The sequence below is a fragment of the Trachypithecus francoisi genome, unplaced genomic scaffold (genome assembly GCF_009764315.1).
Source record: "Trachypithecus francoisi isolate TF-2019V2 unplaced genomic scaffold, Tfra_2.0 Lachesis_group11, whole genome shotgun sequence".
In the NCBI taxonomy this organism is placed as follows: domain Eukaryota; kingdom Metazoa; phylum Chordata; class Mammalia; order Primates; family Cercopithecidae; genus Trachypithecus; species Trachypithecus francoisi.
The window spans coordinates 124,628,314-124,653,636 of NW_022681456.1; the positions used below are offsets into that span (position 1 = coordinate 124,628,314).

Here is a 25,323-nt window from a genome sequence, read left to right on the forward strand (position 1 = left end):
TTATTGAGCACTTACTTCATGCCCAGTATCTCACTTAAAATTAATCCCAGTATACAAATAATAACTTGCTCAAGGGTCACAAAGTTAGTAAGTGGCAAAGGATAGAAAAGATTCAAAGATACATTTCCCAAACTCCCAAGACCTGTGCTATAAGCCAAACTACGTCTTTCCTGGTGAGTTCCCTGAAGGTTTCTAAATGTAAAAATGTGGAGTTGAATTGCTAGAAAGGAGATTTTATTTTACAAATATATTTTAAAAGCTTTTAAATATCATCGCTTCTTGAGAAAGTGAATAAATGCAAAAGGATTTGACGCTGGAGAGTATAAGTGACGAGGAGACTCATCCAGCTATGCCTGAGGACAGCCTGTCTTTAAGATGCTCACCATGACACTAAGATGAAGAAGATGATGATGATGATGTCCATGTAACAGCTTGGAGAGAAAAGGACTTGACGGTGGACAGTATCAGTGATGAGGAGACCCATCCAGCTGTGCCTGAGGACCGCCTGTCTTTAAGATGCCCACCACGATACAAAGATGAAGATGATGATGATGATGATGTCCATATAACAGCTTGGAGAGAAAATGACCTGACGCTGGAGAGTATAACTGACGAGGAGACTCACCCAGCCTGGCCTGAGGACTGCCTGTTTTGAAGATGCTCACCACGATACAAAGATGAACAAGATGATGATGATGATATCCATATAACAGCTTCGAGAGAAAATGACCTGACGCTGGAGAGTATAAGTGACGAGGAGACTCATCCAGCTTGGCCTGAGGACTGCCTGTCTTTAAGATGCCCACCACAACACAAAGATGAAGATGATCATGATGATGATGTCCGCATAACAGCTTGGAGAGAAAACGACTTGACGCTGGACTCTATAAGTGACGAGGAGATTCATCCAGATGGCCTGAGGACCGCCTGTCTTTAAGATGCTCACCACAATACAAAGATGAAGAAGATGATGATGATGATGTCCATATAACATCTTGGAGAGAAAACGACTTGACACTGGAGAGCACAAGTGAGGAGAAGACTCATCCAGCTTTGCCTGAGGACTGCCTGTCTCTAAGACGCTCACCACGATACAAAGATGAAGAAGATGATGATGATGTCCATATAACCGCTTAGAGAGAAAACGACTTGACGCTGGACAGTATAACTGAGGAGGAGATTCATCCAGCCTGGCCTGAGGACCACCTGTTTTGAAGATGCCCATCACGTTACAAAGATGAAGAAGATGACGATGATGATGTCCATATAACAGCTTGGAGAGAAAACGACTTGACGCTGGAGAGTATAAGAGATGAGGAGACTCATCCAGCTTGGCCTGAGGACCGCCTGCCTTTAAGATGCTCACCACGATACAATCATGAAGATAATGATGATGATGATAGCCATATAACATCTTGGAGAGAAAACGACTTGATGCAGGAGAGTATAAGTGAAGGGGAGTCTCATCCAGCTTGGCCTGAGGACCGCCTGTCTGTAAGATGCTGACCATGATACAAAGATGAAGAAGATGATGATGATGATGTCCATATAACAGCTTGGAGAGAAAACGACTTGATGCTGGAGAGTATATGTGATGAGGAGACTCATCCAGATTGGCCTGAGGACCGGCTGCTTTGAAGATACCCACCACGATACGAAGATGAAGATGATGATGATGATGTCCATATAAAAGCTTGGAAAGAAAACAACTTGACGCTGGAGAGTACAAGTGACGAGGAGACTCATCCAGCTTGGCCTGAGAACTGCCTGTTTTGAAGATGCTCACCACGAAACAAAGATGAAGAAGATCATCATGATGTCCATATAACAGCTTGCAGAGAAAATGACCTGACACTGGAGAGTATAAGTGATGAGGAGACTCATCCAGCTATGCCTGAGGACCGCCTGTTTTCAAGATGCCCACCACGATACAAAGATGAAGATGATGATGATGATGATGTCCCTATAACATCTTGGAAAGAAAACGACTTGACGCTGGAGAGTATATGTGACGAGGAGTCTCTTCCAGCTTCGCTGGAGGACTGGCTGTCTTTAAGATGCTCACCATGATACAAAGATGAAGAAGATGATGATGATATCCATATAACACCTTGCAGAGAAAATGACCTGACACAGGAGAGTATAAGTGACGAGGAGACTCATACAGTTTGGCCTGAGGACCGCCTGTTTTGAAGATGCCCACCACGATACAAAGATGAAGATGATGATGATGATGATCTCCATATAACAGCTGGGAGAGAAAAGGACTTGACGCTGGAGAGTATAAGTGAGGAGGAGACACATCCAGCTTTGCATGAGGACCGCCTGTCTTTAAGATGCTCACCACGATACGAAGATGAAGAAGATGATGACGATGATGTCCATGTAACAGCTTGGAGAGAAAACGACTTGACGCTGGACAGTATAAGTGACGAGGAGACTCATCCAGCTTGGCCTGAGGACCGCCTGTCTTTAAGATGCTCACCACGATACAAACATGAAGATAATGATGATGATGATAGCCATATAACATCTTGGAGAGAAAAAGACTTGATGCTGGAGAGTATAAGTGACGAGGAGTCTCATTCAGCTTGGCCTGAGGACCGCCTGTGTGTAGGATGCTCACCATGATACAAAGATGAAGAAGATGATGATGATGATGTCCATAACAGCTTGGAGAGAAAACGACTTGACGCTAGAGAGTATATGAGATGAGGAGACTCATCCAGCCTGGCCTGAGGACCGCCTGTCTTTAAGATGCTCACCACGATATGAAGATGAAGAAGATGATGATGATGATGTTCATGTAACAGCTTGGAGAGAAAATGACTTGACGCTGGACAGTATAAGTGACGAGGAGACTCATCCAGCGTGGCCTGAGGACCGCCTGTCTGTAAGATGCTCACCATGATACAAAGATGAAGAAGATGATGATGACGATGTCCATATAACAGCTGGGAGAGAAAACGACTTGACGCTGGAGAGTACAAGTGAGGAGGAGACACATCCAGCTTTGCCTGAGGACCGCCTGTCTTTAACATGCTCACCACGATACAAAGATGAAGAAGATAATGATGATGATGTGCACATAAGAGCTTGGAGAGAAAATGACTTGACGCTGGATAGTATAAGTGATGAGGAGACTCATCCAGCTTGGCCTGAGGACCGCCTGTCTTTAAGATGCTCACCACGATACGAAGATGAAGAAGAGATGATGATGATGTCCATGTAACTGCTTGGAGAGAAAATGACTTGACGCTGGACAGTAAAAGTGACGAGGAGACTCATCCAGCTTGGCCTGAGGACCGCCTGTCTGTAAGATGATGAACATGATACAAAGATGAAGAAGATGATGATGATGATGTCCATATGACAGCTTGGAGAGAAAAAGACCTGATGCTGGAGAGTATCAGTGACGAGGAGACTCATTCAGCTTGGCGTGAGGACCGCCTGTTTTTAAGATGCCCACCATGATACGAAGATGGAGCTGATGATGATGATATGTCACTATAACAGCTTGGAGGGAAAATGACCTGACGCTGGAGACTATAAGTGACGAGGAGACTCATCCAGATTGGTCTGAGGACTACCTGTTTTGAAGATGCTCACCACGATACAAAGGTGAACAAGATGATGATGATGATATCCATATAACAGATTCGAGAGAAAATGACCTGATGCTGGAGAGTATAAGTGACGAGGAGAATCAACCAGCTTGGCCTGAGGACCGCCTGTCTTTAAGATGTCCACCACAATACAAAGATGAAGATGATCATGATGATGATGTCCACATAACAGATTGGAGAGAAAAGGACTTGACGCTGGAGACTATAAGTGACGAGGAGACTCATCCAGCTTGGCCTGAGGACCGCCTGTGTTTAAGATGCTCACCACAATACAAAAATGAAGAAGATGATGATGATGATGTCCATATAACAGCTTCGAGAGAAAATGACCTGACTCTGGAGAGTGTAAATGATGAGGAGACTCATCCAGCTTTGCCTGAGGACGGCCTGTTTTCAAGATGCACACCACGATACAAAGATGAAGATGATGATGATGATGATGATGATGATGTCCGTATAACATCTTGGAGAGAAAACGACTTGATGCTGGCGACTATAAGTGACGAAGAGTCTCTTCCAGCTTGGCCTGAGGACCGCCTGTCTTTAAGATGCTCACCATGATACAAAGATGAAGAAGATGATGATGATGATGTCAATATAACAGCTTGGAGAGAAAATGACTTGATGCTGGAGAGTATCAGTGACGAGGAGATTCATCCAGCATGGCCTGAGGACCGCCTGTTTTGAAGATGCTCACCACGATACAAAGATGAAGAAGATGATGATGCTATCGATATAACAAATTGTAGAGAAAATGACCTGACACTGGAGAGTATAAGTGACGTGGAGACTCATCCAGCTTGGCCTGAGGACCGCCTGTTTTGAAGATGCCCACCACAATACAAAGATGAAGATGATGATGATGATGTCCATATAACAGCTTGGAGAGAAAATGACTTGACGCTGGACAGTATAAGTGACGAGGAGACTCATCCAGCTTGGCCTGAGGACCGCCTGTCTTTAGATGCTCACCACGATATGAAGATGAAGAAGATGATGATGATGATGTCATGTAACAGCTTGGAGAGAAAATGACTTGACGCTGGACAGTATAAGTGACGAGGAGACTCATCCAGCTTGGCCTGAGGACCGCCTGTCTGTAAGATGCTCACCATGATACAAAGATGAAGAAGATGATGATGACGATGTCCATATAACAGCTGGGAGAGAAAACGACTTGACGCTGGAGAGTACAAGTGAGGAGGAGACACATCCAGCTTTGCCTGAGGACCGCCTGTCTTTAACATGCTCACCACGATACAAAGATGAAGAAGATAATGATGATGATGTGCACATAAGAGCTTGGAGAGAAAATGACTTGACGCTGGATAGTATAAGTGATGAGGAGACTCATCCAGCTTGGCCTGAGGACCGCCTGTCTTTAAGATGCTCACCACGATACGAAGATGAAGAAGATGATGATGATGATGTCCATGTAACCGCTTGGAGAGAAAATGACTTGACGCTGGACAGTAAAAGTGACGAGGAGACTCATCCAGCTTGGCCTGAGGACCGCCTGTCTGTAAGATGATGAACATGATACAAAGATGAAGAAGATGATGATGATGATGTCCATATGACAGCTTGGAGAGAAAAAAGACCTGATGCTGGAGAGTATCAGTGACGAGGAGACTCATTCAGCTTGGCGTGAGGACGCCTGTTTTTAAGATGCCCACCATGATACGAAGATGGAGCTGATGATGATGATATGTCACTATAACAGCTTGAGGGAAAATGACCTGACGCTGGAGACTATAAGTGACGAGGAGACTCATCCAGATTGGTCTGAGGACTACCTGTTTTGAAGATGCTCACCACGATACAAAGGTGACAAGATGATGATGATGATATCCATATAACAGATTCGAGAGAAAATGACCTGATGCTGGAGAGTATAAGTGACGAGGAGAATCAACCAGCTTGGCCTGAGGACCGCCTGTCTTTAAGATGTCCACCACAATACAAAGATGAAGATGATCATGATGATGATGTCCACATAACAGATTGGAGAGAAAAGGACTTGACGCTGGAGACTATAAGTGATGAGGAGACTCATCCAGCTTGGCCTGAGGACCGCCTGTGTTTAAGATGCTCACACAATACAAAAATGAAGAAGATGATGATGATGATGTCCATATAACAGCTTCGAGAGAAAATGACCTGAAGCTGGAGAGTATAAGTGATGAGGGGACTCATTGAGATTGGCCTGAGGACCGCCTGTTTTTAAGATGCCACACGATACTAAGATACTAAGATGAAGATGATGATGATGATGATGCGATATAACAGCTTGGAGAGAAAATGACTTGATGCTGGAGAGTATCATGACGATGAGACTCATCCAGCTTGGCCTGAGGACCGCCTGTTTTGAAGATGCTCACCACGATACAAAGATGAAGAAGATCATGATGATGTCCATATAACAGCTTGCAGAGAAAATGACCTGACACTGGAGAGTATAAGTGATGAGGAGACTCATCCAGCTTGGCCTGAGGACCACCTGTTTTGAAGATGCCCACACGATACCAAGATGATGATGACGATGATGATGATGATGTCCATATAACAGCTGGGAGAGAAAACGACTTGACACTGGAGAGTACAAGTGAGGAGGAGACGCATCCAGCTTGGCCTGAGGACCGCCTGTCTTTAACATGCTCACCACGATACAAAGATGAAGAAGATCATGATGATGATGTCCATATAACAGCTTGGAGAGAAAATGACTTGACGCTGGAGAGTATAACTGACGGGGAGTCTCATCCAGCTTGGCCTGAGGACCGCCTGTCTGTAAGATGCTCACCATCATACAAAGATGAAGAAGATGATGATGATGATGTCCATATAACAGCTTGGAGAGAAAACGACTTCACACTGCAGAGTATAAGTGATGAGGAGACTCATTCAGCTTGGTCTGAGGACCGCCTGTTTTGAGGATGCCCACCATGATACAAAGATGAAGATGATGATGATGATGTCCATATAACAGCTTGGGGAGAAAACGACTTGACGCTGGAGAGTATAAGTGACGAGGAGACTCATCCAGCTTGGCCTGAGAACTGCCTGTTTTGAAGATGCTCACCACGATACAAAGATGAACAAGATGATGATGATGATATCCATATAACAGCTTGGAGAGAAAATGACCTGACTCTGGAGAGTGTAAATGACGAGGAGACTCATCCAGCTTTGCCTGAGGACCGCCTGTTTTGAAGATGCTCACCACGATACAAAGATGAAGAAGATGATGATGCTATCGATATAACAGCTTGTAGAGAAAATGACCTGACACTGGAGAGTATAAGTGACGAGGAGACTCGTCCAGCTTGGCCTGAGGACCGCCTGTTTTGAAGATGCCCACCACAATACAAAGATGAAGATGATGACGATGATGTCCATATAACAGCTTGGAGAGAAAACGACTTGACGCTGGACAGTATAAGTGACGAAGAGACTCATCCAGCTTGGCCTGAGGACTGCCTATCTTTAAGATGCTCACCACGATACAAAGATGAAGACAATGATGATGACGATAGCCATATAACATCTTGCAGAGAAAACGACTTGACGCTGGAGAGTATAAGTGACCAGGAGGCTCATCCAGCTTGGCCTGAGGACCGCCTGTCTTTAAGATGCTCACCATGATACAAAGATGAAGAAGATGATGATGATGATATCCATATAACAGCTTGGAGAGAAAACGACTTGACGCTGGAGACTATAAGTGATGAGGAGACTCATCCCACTTCGCCGGAGGACTGCCTGTTTTTAAGATGCCCACCACGATACAAAGATGAAGATGATGATGATGATGATGTCCGTATAACAGCTTGGAGAGAAAACGACTTGACGCTGGAGAGTATAAGAGATGAGGAGTCTCTTCCAGCTTGGCCTGAGGACCGCCTGTCTTTAAGATGCTCACGATGATACAAAGATGAAGAAGATGATGATGATGATGTCCATATAACAGCTTGGAGAGAAAACGACTTGATGCTGGAGAGTATAAGTGATGAGGAGACTCATCCAGATTGGCCTGAGGACAGCCTGTTTTTAAGATGCCCACCACGATACTAAGATGAAGATGATGATGATGATGATGTGGATATAACAGCTTGCAGAGAAAATGACTTGATGCTGGAGAGTATCAGTGACGAACAGCCTCATCCAGCTTGGCCTGAGGACCGCTGTTTTGAAGATGCTCACCACGATACAAAGATGAAGAAGATCATGATGATGTCCATATAACGGCTTGCAGAGAAATGACCTCACACTGGAGGTATAAGTGATGAGGAGACTCATCCAGCTTGGCCTGAGGACCGCCTGTTTTGAAGATGCCCACCACGATACCAAGATGATGATGATGATGATGATGATGATATCCATATAACAACTGGGAGAGAAAACGACTTGACCCTGGAGAGTACAAGTCAGGAGGAGACACATCCAGCTTTGCCTGAGGACCGCATGTCTTTAACATGCTCACCACGATACGAAGATGAAGAAGATGATGATGATGATGTTCCTATAACAGCTTAGAGAGAAAACGACTTGACGCTGGACAGTATAAGTGACGAGGAGACTCATCCATCTTGGCCTGAGGACCGCCTGTCTGTAAGATGCTCACCATGATACAAAGATGAAGAAGAAGATGATGATGATGTCCACATGACAGCTTGGAGAGAAAACGACCTGATGCTGGAGAGTATCAATGACGAGGAGACTCATCCAGCTTGGCCTGAGGACCGCCTGTTTTTAAGATGCCCACCACGATACGAAGATGAAGCTGATGATGATGATGATGTCCATATAACAGCTTCGAGAGAAAATGACCTGATGCTGGAGAGTATAAGTGATGAGGAGACTCATTGAGATTGGCCTGAGGACCGCCTGTTTTTAAGATGCCCACCACGATACTAAGATGAAGATGATGATGATGATGACGTCAATATAACAGCTTGGAGAGAAAATGACTTGATGCTGGAGAGTATCAATGACGATGAGACTCATCCAGCTTGGCCTGAGGACCGCCTGTTTTAAAGATGCTCACCACGATACAAAGATGAAGAAGATCATGATGATGTCCATATAACAGCTTGCAGAGAAAATGACCTGACACTGGAGAGTATAAGTGATGAGGAGACTCATCCAGCTTGGCCTGAGGACTGCCTGTTTTGAAGATGCCCACCACGGTACCAAGATGATGATGATGATGATGATGATGTCCATATAACAGCTGGGAGAGACGAGGAGACTCATCCAGCTTGGCCTGAGAACTGCCTGTTCTGAAGATGCTCACCACGATACAAAGATGAAAAAGATGATGATGATGATATCCATATGACAGCTTGGAGAGAAAATGACCTGACTCTGGAGAGTGTAAATGACGAGGAGACTCATCCAGCTTTGCCTGAGGACCGCCTGTTTTCAAGATGCCCACCACGATACAAAGATGAAGATGATGATGATGATGATGTCCGTATAACATCTTGGAGAGAAATCGACTTGACGCTGGAGAGTATAAGTGACGAAGAGTCTCTTCCAGCTTGGCCTGAGGACCGCCTGTCTTTAAGATGCTCACCATGATACGAAGATGAAGAAGATGATGATGATGTCAATATAACAGCTTGGAGAGAAAATGACTTGATGCTGGAGAGTATAAGTGACGAGGAGACTCATCCAGCTTGGCCTGAGGACCGCCTGTTTTGAAGATGCCCATCACGATACAAAGATGAAGATGATGATGATGATGTCCATATAACAGCTTGGAGAGAAAACGACTTGAAGCTGGACAGTATAAGTGATGAGGAGACTCATCCAGCTTGGCCTGAGGACTGCCTATCTTTAAGACGCTCACCACGATACAAAGATGAAGATCATGATGATGATGTCCATATAACCGCTTAGAGAGAAAACGACTTGACGCTGGACGGTATAACTGAGGAGGAGATTCATCCAACCGGGCCTGAGGACCACCTGTTTTGAAGATGCCCATCACGTTACAAAGATGAAGAAGATGATGATGATGATGTCCATATAACAGCTTGGAGAGTAAAGGACTTGAAGCTGGAGGGTGTAAGTGATGAGGAGACTCATCCAGCTTGGCCTGAGGACCGCCTGTTTTGAAGATGCCCACCACGATACAAAGATGAAGATGATGATGATGATGTCCATATAACAGCTTGGAAAGAATACGACTTGACGCTGGAGAGTATAAGTGACGAGGAGACTCATGCAGCTTGGCCTGAGAACTGCCTGTTTTGAAGATGCTCACCAAGATACAAAGATGAACAAGATGATGATGATGATATCCATATAACAGCTTGGAGAGAAAATGACCTGACTCTGGAGAGTGTAAATGATGAGGAGACTCATCCAGCTTTGCCTGAGGACCGCCTGTTTTCAAGATGCACACCACGATACAAAGATGAAGATGATGATGATGATGATGATGATGTCCGTATAACATCTTGGAGAGAAAACGACTTGATGCTGGCGACTATAAGTGACGAAGAGTCTCTTCCAGCTTGGCCTGAGGACCGCCTGTCTTTAAGATGCTCACCATGATACAAAGATGAAGAAGATGATGATGATGATGTCAATATAACAGCTTGGAGAGAAAATGACTTGATGCTGGAGAGTATCAGTGACGAGGAGATTCATCCAGCATGGCCTGAGGACCGCCTGTTTTGAAGATGCTCACCACGATACAAAGATGAAGAAGATGATGATGCTATCGATATAACAGCTTGTAGAGAAAATGACCTGACACTGGAGAGTATAAGTGACGTGGAGACTCATCCAGCTTGGCCTGAGGACCGCCTGTTTTGAAGATGCCCACCACAATACAAAGATGAAGATGATGATGATGATGTCCATATAACAGCTTGGAGAGAAAATGACTTGACGCTGGACAGTATAAGTGACGAGGAGACTCATCCAGCTTGGCCTGAGGACTGCCTATCTTTAAGATGCTCACCACGATACAAAGATGAAGATAATGATGATGATGATAGCCATATAACATCTTGCAGAGAAAACGACTTGACGCTGGAGAGTATAAGTGACCAGGAGGCTCATCCAGCTTGGCCTGAGGACCGCCTGTCTGTAAGATGCTCACGATGATACAAAGATGAAGAAGATGATGATGATGATGTCCATATAACAGCTTGGAGAGAAAACGACTTGATGCTGGAGAGTATAAGTGATGAGGAGACTCATCCAGATTGGCCTGAGGACAGCCTGTTTTTAAGATGCCCACCACGATACTAAGATGAAGATGATGATGATGATGATGTGGATATAACAACTTGCAGAGAAAATGACTTGATGCTGGAGAGTATCAGTGACGAACAGTCTCATCCACCTTGGCCTGAGGACCGCCTGTTTTGAAGATGCTCACCACGATACAAAGATGAAGAAGATGATGATGATGTCCATATAACGGCTTGCAGAGAAATGACCTGACACTGGAGAGTATAAGTGATGAGGAGACTCATCCAGCTTGGCCTGAGGACCGCCTGTTTTGAAGATGCCCACCACGATACCAAGATGATGATGATGATGATGATGATGATATCCATATAACAGCTGGGAGAGAAAACGACTTGACGCTGGAGAGTACAAGTCAGGAGGAGACACATCCAGCTTTGCCTGAGGACCGCCTGTCTTTAACATGCTCACCACGATACGAAGATGAAGAAGATGATGATGATGATGTCCATATAACAGCTTGGAGAGAAAACGACTTGACACTGGACAGTAAAAGTGACGAGGAGACTCATCCACCTTGGCCTGAGGACCGCCTTCTGTAAGATGCTCACCATGATACAAAGATGAAGAAGATGATGATGATGATGTCCACATGACAGCTTGGAGAGAAAACGACCTGATGCTGGAGAGTATCAGTGACAAGGAGACTCATCCAGCTTGGCCTGAGGACCACCTGTTTTTAAGATGCCCACCACGATACGAAGATGAAGCTGATGATGATGATGATGTCCATATAACAGCTTCAAGAGAAAATGACCTGACCCTGGAGAGTACAAGTGATGAGGAGACTCATTGAGATTGGCCTGAGGACCGCCTGTTTTTAAGATGCCCACCACGATACTAAGATGAAGATGATGATGATGATGATGTCGATATAACAGCTTGGAGAGAAAATGACTTGATGCTGGAGAGTATCAATGACGATGAGACTCATCCAGCTTGGCCTGAGGACCGCCTGTTTTGAAGATGCTCACCACGATACAAAGATGAAGAAGATCATGATGATGTCCATATAACAGCTTGCAGAGAAAATGACCTGACACTGGAGAGTATAAGTGATGAGGAGACTCATCCAGCTTGGCCTGAGGACCGCCTGTTTTGAAGATGCTCACCACGATACAAAGATGAAGAAGATCATGATGATGTCCATATAACAGCTTGGAGAGAAAACGACTTGACGTTGGAGAGTATAAGTGACGAGGAGACTCATCCAGCTTGGCCTGAGGACCGCCTGTCTTTAAGATGCTCACCACGATACAATCATGAAGATAATGATGATGATGATAGCCATATAACATCTTGGAGAGAAAACGACTTGACGCTGGAGAGTATAAGTGAAGGGGAGTCCCATCCAGCTTGGCCTGAGGACCGCCTGTCTGTAAGATGCTCACCATGATACAAAGATGAAGAAGATGATGATGATGATGTCCATATAACAGCTTGGAGAGAAAAGGACTTGAAGCTGGAAGGTGTAAGTGATGAGGAGACTCATCCAGCTTGGCCTGAGGACCGCCTGTTTTGAAGATGCCCACCACGATACAAAGATGAAGATGATGATGATGATGTCCATATAACACCTTGGAAAGAAAACAACTTGACGCTGGAGAGTATAAGTGACGAGGAGACTCATGCAGCTTGGCCTGAGAACTGCCTGTTTTGAAGATGCTCACCAAGATACAAAGATGAACAAGATGATGATGATGATATCCATATAACAGCTGGGAGCGAAAATGACCTGACTCTGGAGAGTGTAAATGATGAGGAGACTCATCCAGCTTTGCCTGAGGACCGCCTGTTTTCAAGATGCACACCACGATACAAAGATGAAGATGATGATGATGATGATGATGATGTCCGTATAACATCTTGGAGAGAAAACGACTTGATGCTGGAGACTATAAGTGACGAAGAGTCTCTTCCAGCTTGGCCTGAGGACCGCCTGTCTTTAAGATGCTCACCATGATACAAAGATGAAAAAGATGATGATGATGATGTCAATATAACAGCTTGGAGAGAAAATGACTTGATGCTGGAGAGTATCAGTGACGAGGAGACTCATCCAGCATGGCCTGAGGACCGCCTGTTTTGAAGATGCTCACCACGATACAAAGATGAAGGAGATGTTGATGCTATCGATATAACAGCTTGTAGAGAAAATGACCTGACACTGGAGAGTATAAGTGACGAGGAGACTCAACCAGCTTGGCCTGAGGACCGCCTGTTTTGAAGATGCCCACCACAAAACAAAGATGAAGATGATGATGATGATGTCCATATAACAGCTTGGAGAGAAATCGACTTGTAGCTGGACAGTATAAGTGACGAGGAGACTCATCCAGCTTGGCCTGAGGACTGCCTGTCTTTAAGATGCTCACCACGATACAAAGAGATGAAGATGATGATGATGATAGCCATATAACATCTTGCAGAGAAAACGACTTGATGCTGGAGAGTATAAGTGACCAGGAGGCTATCAAGCTTGGCCTGAGGACCGCCTGTCTGTAAGATGCTCACCATGATACAAAGATGAAGAAGATGATGATGATGATATCCATATAACAGCTTGGAGAGAAAACGACTTGACGCTGGAGACTATAAGTGAGGAGGAGACTCATCCAGCTTCGCCGGAGGACAGCCTGTTTTTAAGATGCCCACCACGATACAAAGATGAAGATGATGATGATGATGATGTCCGTATAACAGCTTGGAGAGAAAACGACTTGACGCTGGAGAGTATAAGAGATGAGGAGTCTCTTCCAGCTTGGCCTGAGGACCGCCTGTCTTCAAGATGCTCACCATGATACAAAGATGAAGAAGATGATGATGATGATGTCCATATAACAGCTTGGAGAGAAAACGACTTGATGCTGGAGAGTATAAGTGATGAGGAGACTCATCCAGATTGGCCTGAGGACAGCCTGTTTTTAAGATGCCCACCACGATAGTAAGATGAAGATGATGATGATGATGATGTGGATATAACAGCTTGGAGAGAAAATGACTTGATGCTGGAGAGTATCAATGACGATGAGACTCATCCAGCTTGGCCTGAGGACCGCCTGTTTTGAAGATGCTCACCACGATACAAAGATGAAGAAGATCATGATGATGTCCATATAACAGCTTGCCGAGAAAATGACCTGACACTGGAGAGTATAAGTGATGAGGAGACTCATCCAGCTTGGCCTGAGGACCGCCTGTTTTGAAGATGCCCACCACGATACCAAGATGATGATGATGATGATGTCCATATAACAGCTGGGAGAAAAAACGACTTGACGCTGGAGAGTATAAGTGACGAGGAGACTCATCGAGCTTGGCCTGAGGACCGCCTGTCTGTAAGATGCTCAGCATGATACAAAGATGAAGAGGATGATGATGATGATGTCCATATAACAGCTTGGAGAGAAAATGACTTGACGCTGGAGAGTATAATGACGGGGAGTCATCCAGCTTGGCCTGAGGACCGCCTGTCTGAAGATGCTCACCATCATACAAAGATGAAGAAGATGATGATGATGAGTCCATATAACAGCTGGGAGAGAAAACGACTTCACACTGGAGAGTATAAGTGATGAGGAGACTCATTCAGCTTGGACTGAGGACCGCCTGTTTGAGAGATGCCCACCACGATACAAAGATGAAGATGATGATGATGATGTCTATATAACAGCTTGGAAAGAAAACGACTTGTCGCTGGAGAGTATAAGTGACGAGGAGACTCATCCAGCTTGGCCTGAGAACTGCCTGTTTTGAAGATGCTCGCCACGATACAAAGATGAACAAGATGATGATGATGATATCCATATAACAGCTTGTGGAGACAATGACCTGACTCTGGAGAGTGTAAATGACGAGGAGACTCATCCAGCTTTGCCTGAGGACCGCCTGTTTTCAAGATGCCCACCACGATACAAAGATGAAGATGATGATGATGATGTCCATATAACAGCTTGGAGAGAAATCGACTTGTAGCTGGACAGTATAAGTGACGAGGAGACTCATCCAGCTTGGCCTGAGAACTGCCTATCTTTAAGATGCTCTCCACGATACAAAAATGAAGATAATGATGATGATGATAGCCATATAACATCTTGCAGAGAAAACGAGTTGACGCTGGAGAGTATAAGTGACCAGGAGACTCATCCAGCTTGGCCTGAGGACCGCCTGTCTTTAAGATGCTCACCACAATACAAAGATGAAGAAGATGATGATGATGATGTCCATATAACATCTTGGAGAGAAAACGACTTGACTGGAGAGCATAAGTGATGAGAGGACTCATCCGGCTTTGGCCTGAGGACTGCCTGTCTTTAAGATGCTCACCACACAAGATATCAGATGATGATGCCTGGACCGCCAATAACACTTCCGGAAGGAGGAGGGAGATTCATCCAACCTGGCCTGAGGACCACTGTTTTGAAGATGCCATCACGTTACAAAGATGAAGAGATGACGATGATGATGTCCATATAACAGCTTGGAGAGAAAACGACTTGACGCTGGTGAGTATAAGTGACAAGGAGACTCATCCAGCTTGGCCTGAGGACCGCCTGTCTTTAAGATGCTCACCACGATACAATCATGAAGATAATGATGATGATGATAGCCATATAACATCTTGGAGAGAAAACGACTTGACGCTGGAGAGTATAAGTGAAGGGGAGTCCCATCCAGCTTGGCCTGAGGACCGCCTGTCTGTAAGATGCTCACCATGATACAAAGATGAAGAAGATGATGATGATGATGTCCATATAACAGCTTGGAGAGAAAAGGACTTGACGCTGGAGAGTGTAAGTGATGAGGAGACTCATCCAGCTTGGCCTGAGAACTGCCTATCTTTAAGATGCTCTCCACGATACAAAAATGAAGATAATGATGATGATGATAGCCATATAACATCTTGCAGAGAAAACGAGTTGACGCTGGAGAGTATAAGTGACCAGGAGACTCATCCAGCTTGGCCTGAGGACCGCCTGTCTTTAAGATGCTCACCACAATACAAAGATGAAGAAGATGATGATGATGATGTCCATATAACATCTTGGAGAGAAAACGACTTGACACTGGAGAGCATAAGTGACGAGAGGACTCATCCAGCTTTGCCTGAGGACTGCCTGTCTTTAAGATGCTCACCACGATACAGAGATGAAGATCATGCTGATGATGTCCACATAACCGCTTAGAGAGAAAACGACTTGACGCTGGACGGTATAACTGAGGAGGAGATTCATCCAACCTGGCCTGAGGACCACCTGTTTTGAAGATGCCCATCACGTTACAAAGATGAAGAAGATGACGATGATGATGTCCATATAACAGCTTGGAGAGAAAACGACTTGACGCTGGAGAGTATAAGTGACAAGGAGACTCATGCAGCTTGGCCTGAGGACCGCCTGTCTTTAAGATGCTCACCACGATACAATCATGAAGATAATGATGATGATGATAGCCATATAACATCTTGGAGAGAAAACGACTTGACGCTGGAGAGTATAAGTGAAGGGGAGTCCCATCCAGCTTGGCCTGAGGACCGCCTGTCTGTAAGATGCTCACCATGATACAAAGATGAAGAAGATGATGATGATGATGTCCGTATAACACCTTGGAGAGAAAAGGACTTGACGCTGGAGAGTGTAAGTGATGAGGAGACTCATCCAGCTTGGCCTGAGGACCGCCTGTTTTGAAGATGCCCACCACGATACAAAGATGAAGATGATGATGATGATGTCCATATAACAGCTTGGAAAGAAAACGACTTGACGCTGGAGAGTATAAGTGACGAGGAGACTCATCCAGCTTGGCCTGAGAACTGCCTGTTTTGAAGATGCTCACCAAGATACAAAATGAACAAGATGATGATGATATCCATATAACAGCTTGGAGAGAAAATGACCTGACTCTGGAGAGTGTAAATGATGAGGAGACTCATCAGCTTTGCCTGAGGACCGCCTGTTTTCAAGATGCACACCACGATACAAAGATGAAGATGATGATGATGATGATGTCCGTATAACATCTTGGAGAGAAAACGACTTGATGCTGGGAGACTATAAGTGACGAAGAGTCTCTTCCAGCTTGGCCTGAGGACCGCCTGTTTGAAGATGCTCACCATGATCAAAGATGAAGAAGATGATGATGATGATGTCAATATAACAGCTTGGAGAGAAAATGACTGATGCTGGAGAGTATCAGTGACGAGGAGACTCATCCAGCATGGCCTGAGGACCGCCTGTTTTGAAGATGCTCACCACGATACAAAGATGAAGAAGATGATGATGCTATCGATATAACAGCTTGTAGAGAAAATGACCTGACACTGGAGAGTATAAGTGACGAGGAGACTCATCCAGCTTGGCCTGAGGACCGCCTGTTTTGAAGATGCCCACCACAATACAAAGATGAAGATGATGATGATGATGTCCATATAACAGCTTGGAGAGAAAACGACTTGACGCTGGACAGTATAAGTGACGAGGAGACTCATCCAGCTTGGCCTGAGGACCGCCTGTTTTGAAGATGCCCACCACAATCAAAGATGAAGATGATGATGATGATGTCCATATAACAGCTTCGAGAGAAAATGACCTGATGCTGGAGAGTATAAGTGATGAGGAGACTCATCGAGATTGGCCTGAGGACCGCCTGTTTTTAAGATGCCCACCACGATACTAAGATGAAGATGATGATGATGATGATGTCGATATAACAGCTTGGAGAGAAAACGACTTGACGCTGGACAGTATAAGTGACGAGGAGACTCATCCAGCTTGGCCTGAGGACCGCCTGTTTTGAAGATGCCCACCACAATACAAAGATGAAGATGATGATGATGATGTCCATATAACAGCTTCGAGAGAAAATGACCTGATGCTGGAGAGTATAAGTGATGAGGAGACTCATCGAGATTGGCCTGAGGACCGCCTGTTTTTAAGATGCCCACCACGATACTAAGATGAAGATGATGATGATGATGATGTCGATATAACAGCTTGTAGAGAAAATGACTTGATGCTGGAGAGTATCAATGACGATGAAACTCATCCAGCTTGGCCTGAGGACCGCCTGTTTTGAAGATGCTCACCACGATACAAAGATGAAGAAGATCATGATGATATCCATATAACAGCTTGGAGAGAAAATGACCTGACACTAGAGAGTATAAGTGATGAGGAGACTCATCCAGCTTGGCCTGAGGACCGCCTGTTTTGAAGATGCCCACCACGATACCAAGATGATGATGCTGATGATGATGATGATGTCCATATAACAGCTGGGAGAGAAAACGACTTGACGCTGGAGAGTACAAGTGAGGAGGAGACACATCCAGCTTTGCCTGACGACCGCCTGTATTTAACATGCTCACCACGATACAAAGATGAAGAAGATCATGATGATGATGTCCATATAACAGCTTGGAGAGAAAATGACTTGACGCTGGAGAGTATAAGTGACGAGGAGACTCATCCAGCTTTGCCAGAGGACCGCCTGTCTTTAAGATGCTCACCACGATACAAAGATGAAGAGGATGATGATGATGACGTCCATGTAACATCTTGGAGAGAAAACGACTTGACGCTGGAGAGTATAAGTGACGAGAGGACTCATCAAGCTTGGCCTGAGGACCGCCTGTCTGTAAGATGCTCAGCACGATACAAAGATGAAGAGGATGATGATGATGATGTCCATATAACAGCTGGGAGGGAAAATGACTTGACGCTGGAGAGTATAACTGACGGGGAGTCTCATCCAGCTTGGCCTGAGGACCGCCTGTCTGTAAGATGCTCACCATCATACAAAGATGAAGAAGATGATGATGATGATGTCCATATAACAGCTTGGAGAGAAAACGACTTCACACTGGAGAGTATAAGTGATGAGGAGACTCATTCAGCTTGGCCTGAGGACCGCCTGTTTTGAGGATGCCCACCACGATACAAAGATGAAGATGATGATGATGATGTCCATATAACAGCTTGGAAAGAAAACGACTTGACGCTGGAGAGTATAAGTGACGAGGAGACTCATCCAGCTTTGCCTGAGGACCGCCTGTCTTTAAGATGCTCACCACAATACAAAGATGAAGAAGATGATGATGATGATGTCCATATAACATCTTGGAGAGAAAACGACTTGACTCTGGAGAGCATAAGTGATGAGGAGACTCATCCAGCTTTGCCTGAGGACTGCCTGTCTTTAAGACGCTCACCACGATACAAAGATGAAGAAGATGATGATGATGTCCATATAACTGCTTAGAGAGAAAACGACTTGACGCTGGACAGTATAACTGAGGAGGAGATTCATCCAACCTGGCCTGAGGACCACCTGTTTTGAAGATGCCCATCACGTTACAAAGATGAAGAAGATGACGATGATGATGTCCATATAACAGCTTGGAGAGAAAACGACTTGACGCTGGTGAGTATAAGTGACGAGGAGACTCATCCAGCTTGGCCTGAGGACCGCCTGTCTTTAAGATGCTCACCACGATACAATCATGAAGATAATGATGATGATAGCCATACAACATTGGAGAGAAAAAACTTGACGCTGGAGAGTATAAGTGAAGGGGAGTCTCATCCAGCTTGGCCTGAGGACCACCTGTCTGTAAGATGCTCACCATGATACAAAGATGAAGAAGATGATGATGATGATGTCCATATAACAGCTTGGAGAGAAAACGACTTGACGCTGGAGAGTATAAGTGATGAGGAGACTCATCCAGCTTGGCCTGAGGACCGCCTGTTTTGAAGATGCCCACCACGATACAAAGATGAAGATGATGATGATGATGTCCATATAACAGCTTGGAAAGAAAACGACTTGACCGTGGAGAGTATAAGTGATGAGGAGAGTCATCCAGCTTGGCCTGAGAACTGCCTGTTTTGAAGATGCTCACCACGATACAATGATGAACAAGATGATGATGATGATATCCATATAACAGCTGGGAGAGAAAATGACCTGACTCTGGAGAGTGTAAATGACGAGGAGACTCATCCAGCTTTGACTGAGGACCGCCTGTTTTCAAGATGCCCACCACATACAAAGATGAAGATGATGATGATGATGATGTCCGTATAACATCTTGGAGAGAAAACGACTTGACCCTGGAGAGTATAAGTGACGAAGAGTCTCTTCCAGCTTGGCCTGAGGACCACCTGTCTTTAAGATGCTCACCATGATACAAAGATGAAGAAGATGATGATGATGATGTCAATATAAGAGTTTGGAGAGAAAATGACTTGATGTTGGAGAGTATCAGTGACGAGGAGACTCATCCAGCGTGGCCTGAGGACCGCCTGTTTTGAAGATGCTCACCACGATACAAAGATGAAGAAGATGATGATGCTACCGATATAACAGCTTGTAGAGAAAATGACCTGACACTGGAGAGTATAAGTGACGAGGAGACACATCCAGCTTGGCCTGAGGACCGCCTGTTTTTAAGATGCCCAACACAATACAAAGATGAAGATGATGATGATGATGTCCATATAACAGCTTCGAGAGAAAACGACTTGAAGCTGGACAGTATAAGTGACGAGGAGACTCATCCAGCTTGGCCTGAGGACTGCCTATCTTTAAGATGCTCACCACGATACAAAGATGAAGATAATGATGATGATGATAGCCATATAACATCTTGCAGAGAAAACAACTGGACACTGGAGAGTATAAGTGACCAGGAGTCTCATCCAGCTTGGCCTGAGGACCGCCTGTGTGTAAGATGCTCACCATGATACAAAGATGAAGAAGATGATGATGATGTCCATATAACAGCTTGGAGAGAAAACAACTTGACGCTGGAGACTATAAGTGATGAGGAGACTCATCCAGCTTCGCCTGAGGACTGCCTGTTTATAAGATACCCACCACGAAACTAAGATGAAGATGATGATGATGATGATATCCATATAACAGCCTGCAGGGAAAATGACCTGACACTGGAGAGTATAAGTGACGAGGAGACTCATCCAGCTTGGCCTCAGGACCGATGGTTTTGAAGATGCCCACCACGATACAAAGATGAATATGATGATGATGATGATGTCTATATAACAGCTGGGAGAGAAAACGACTTGACGCTGGAAAGTATAAGTGAGGAGGAGACACATCCAGCTTTGCCTGAGGACCGCCTGTCTTTAACATGCTCACCAGGATACAAAGATGAACAAGATGATGATGATGATGTCCATATAACAGCTTGGAGAGAAAATGACTTGATGCTGGAGAATATAAGTGACGAGGAGACTCATCCAGCTTGGCCTGAGGACCGACTGTTTTGAAGATGCCCACCACAATACAAAGATGAAGATGATGATGATGATGATGTCCATATAACAGCTTGGAGAGAAAAAGACTTGACGCTGGACAGTTTAAGTGACGAGGAGACTCATCCAGCTTGGCCTGAGGACCGCCTGTCTTTAAGATGCTCACCACGATACAAAGATGAAGATAATGATGATGATGATAGCCATATAACATCTTGGAGAGAAAACGACTTGACGCTGGAGAGTATAAGTGACGAGGAGTCTCAACTAGCTTGGCCTGAGGACCGCCTGTCTGTAAGATGCTCACCATGATACAAAGATGAAGAAGATGATGATGATGATGTCCATATAACAGCTTGGAGAGAAAACGACTTGACGCTCGAGAGTATAAGTGATGAGGAGTCTCATCCAGCTTGGCCTGAGGACCGCCTGTTTTGAAGATGCCCACCACGATACAAAGATGAAAATCATGATGATGATGTCCATATAACAGCTTGGAAGGAAAACAACTTGACGCTGGAGAGTATAAGTGATGAGGAGACTCATCCAGCTTTGCTAGAGGACCCCGTTTTGAAGATGCTCACCACGATACAAAGATGAAGAAGATGATGATGATTTCCATATAACAGCTTGGAGAGAAAATGACTTGACGCTGGAGAGTACAAGTCATGAGGAGACTCATCCAGCTTGGCCTGAGGACCGCCTGTTTTGAAGATGCCCACCACGATACAAAAATTAAAATGATGATGATGATGATGTCCACATAACAGCTTGGAGAGAAAACAACTTGACGCTGGAGAGTATAAGTGATGAGGAGACTCATCCAGCTTGGCCTGAGGACCGCCTGTCTTGAAGATACCCACCACGATACAAAGATGAAGAAGATGGTGATGATGACGTCCATATAACAGCTTGGAGAGAAAACGACTTGACGCTGGAGAGTATAAATGACAAGGAGACTCATCCAGCTTGGCCTGAGGACCGCCTGTCTTTATGATGCTCACCATGATACAAAGATGAAGAAGATGATGATGATGATTTCCTTATAACAGCTTGGAGAGAAAATGACTTGACGCTGTAGAGTATAAGTGATGAGGAGACTCATCCAGCTTGGCCTGAGGACTGCCTGTTTTGAAGATGCCCACCATGATACAAAGATGAAGATGATGATGTTGATGATGTCCATATAACAGCTTGGAGAGAAAACGAGTTGACGCTGGAGGGTATAAGTGATGAGGAGGCTCATCCAGCTTTGCCTGAGGACCGCCTGTCTTTACGATGCTCACCACCATACAAAGATGAAGAAGATGATGATGATGATGTCCATATACCAGCTTGGAGAGAAAATGACTTGATGCTGGAGAGTATAAGTGATGAGGAGACTCATCCAGCTTGGCCTGAGGCCCGCCTGTTTTTAAGATGCCCACCATGATACGAAGATGATCATGATGATGATGATGATGTCCATATAAGAGCTTCGTGGCTCAAGCCTGTAATCCCAGGACTTTGGGAGGCGGAGACGGGCAGATCACGAGGTCAGGAGATCGAGGCCATCCTGGCTAATATGGTGAAACCCCGTCTCTACTAAAAAAAAAAAATACAAAAAACTAGCCGGGCGAGGTGGCGGGCGCCTGTAGTTCCAGCTACTCCGGAGGCTGAGGCAGGAGAATGGCATGAACCCGGGAGGCGGAGCTTGCAGTGAGCTGAGATCTGGCCATTGCACTCCAGCCTTGGCTGCACAGCGAGACTCCGTCTCAAAAAAAAAAAAAAAAAAAAAAAACTTGGATAGAAAACGACTTGACGCCTGAGAGTATAAGTGAGGAGGAGACTCATCCAGGGTGAAGCCCTTCTAGGAGCTGACCAGGGTGCTGACTCAAAGGGAAGGCCAGCGCGTGCTGCAGGGATATCTGAGGGAGGCTCGAACTCTGCAGTCAGGCATTTTCCCTGGCTTGGCATAAAGAACAGATGGAGACTTTCCTGTGATTCTTAGGCTCCCCTCCTGGACAGCACCAGGAGTGTGCCTTCGAGGTGGCTGGGCTTCAGGTCAGCCTGGTGGCGTGCTTGGGTGACTTGGGAGAATGTAGCTGTTTGCTGGGAAGATCTTAAGGAGGAAACCAGAATCTCTCCCTGTCCCAAGCTCTCATCCCTGGGGGAGCCTGTTAGGACAGAGTTCATCCTCAGTCAAAAGAAACTGCATCTGGTTTCACCTTTTACCTTCCTTCCTGCCACCCAGGGTGGGAGCAGGCAAACCTGGCTGAGGAGAGCCACACCCAGCCACACCCCATGGGCCAATCACTGGAGCTTCTGAAACCTCGGTGGTGCCTGGTACAGCTGGGTTCCTTCCTTCCCTCAACCCAAGTTCCTGCCCCCAGCTTTGTCCCTGGAGGTCTCAATCCTGCTCTCTACATTCTGAGGGGAACTCTTGGCCCCAGCAGACAGTAAAACTCCAAGTGCACCTCCCATACACCCCCCAGCACTGAGTTCAGCCTGTAACCATCCAGGACCTGGTGCTTCTGGGCCTGGAATTTTGCCTTTGGCAAGAGAGCAAGAAGAGACGTGACCGTGCTCCAGGAACGGAAAGTGCCATTCCGACTTGAAATAAAGAGACTGAGCACATTGAAAAAAAAAAAAAAGTGAAAACAACCTAAATGTTAACTGACAGAAGAATGAGCCAATTATTTGTGATGTATTTGCGAACTGCAGCTATACACTAAAATACGAAAGAGTCTTTGAAATATAATGAATAAAAGTAAACCCCAGGAAACTATAATAGAATGATACCATTTTTAGAAGACTCAAAAGTCATTCTTATTGGTGAAAACTTAGAAGCATTGTGTACACAAGAAAGAATAAACTCTTTTATTCAATTTTGTGTTGGAGAGTCTAGATAGTGCAGTATAATTTTTTTAAAGATACAATAGTTAAAACGATTGGAGGGGAATAAATCAAAAGGTCATCATTTCTATATGGTATGATTGTATATAATTATAGAAAATCCAAAAGAATCTATTGTCAGATTGATTAAACCTACTGAATCTGTAAGAGAATTTGGCAATTGAATATATCATTACACAAAAAGAATTGCATTTTCACATTCAAAAAGAATTGCCAAAAATAAACTATTTTTACATATAATTTAATAAAGACATAATTTATAATATTAAGTACCTAGAAATAAATTTAATAATTATGAAACATTGCACTAAGTGCTTGCTTTGGCAGCACATATACTAAACTTTATATTTAAAAAGTAGCAAACATCTAAGTATGTTAAAAGATATTTAGGCCAGGCATGGTGGCTCATGCCTGTAACCCCAGCATTTTGGGAGGTCAAGGCAGGCAGATCGCCTGAGGTCAGGAGTTCAAGACCAGCCTGACAACACGGCAAAACCCCGTCTCTACCAAAAATACACAATTCTACAAGAAAATATGAGAATACAAGAATTCTACCTGTTGGTATATACCCAAACAATAGCTGGGCATGGTGGTGCATGCTTGTAGTCCTAGCTACTCGGGTGGCTGAGGCAGGAGAATTGCTTGAACCCTGGAGGCAGAGGGAGCAGTGAGCAGACTGTGTCACTGCACTCCAGCCTGGACAACAACAGCAAGACTCTGTCTCAAAAAAAAAAAAAAGATATTTATACAAATTTCATGGAAAAAAAATAATTGTAAAGATATCAGCTCTTTCCAAATTGATCTACAGATTAAATGTAATCCCAACTAAAATCCCAATAGGCTTTTTTGTAGAAATTTATAAACTCCTTACATAATATATATGAAAGAGCAAAGACTCAAGAATATTTTTCAAAAAAAAAAACAAAAGTGAATAACTGGGGAAGGATACTTTCTCTGGAAAACACAAAGGCTATGACAAAAGTTAGATCACTAAGACAGAGTAGTATCAGCACAGGGACAGACAAAAAAATTAATGAAACCAAATAGAAATGAAAGAGATGGCACTGTAGATCACTGGAGAAAGGAGAAGTCATTCCATGAATGTTTCTGGAGTAATTAACTATCCATATGAAAAACAGTATTAAGTTGGATTCTTACCTCATACCATATATAAAAATCAATTTTGGATGGATTAAAGTTAAATGTGAAAGTCAATGCTTTAAAATTTATAGAGCAATATGGAGGATAATATTTTT

The 25,323-nt window shown here is 44.5% G+C and overlaps 1 long non-coding RNA gene across 1 annotated transcript; it reads left to right on the plus strand.

Moving 5' to 3' along the window:
* Positions 1–403: 403 nt before the first annotated feature.
* LOC117090583 lies at positions 404–23,805 on the plus strand. Its single transcript, XR_004440069.1, has 2 exons — positions 404–454; positions 23,010–23,805. It is a non-coding gene; the product is annotated as an uncharacterized LOC117090583 (long non-coding RNA).
* The last annotated feature ends 1,518 nt before the right edge of the window (positions 23,806–25,323 follow it).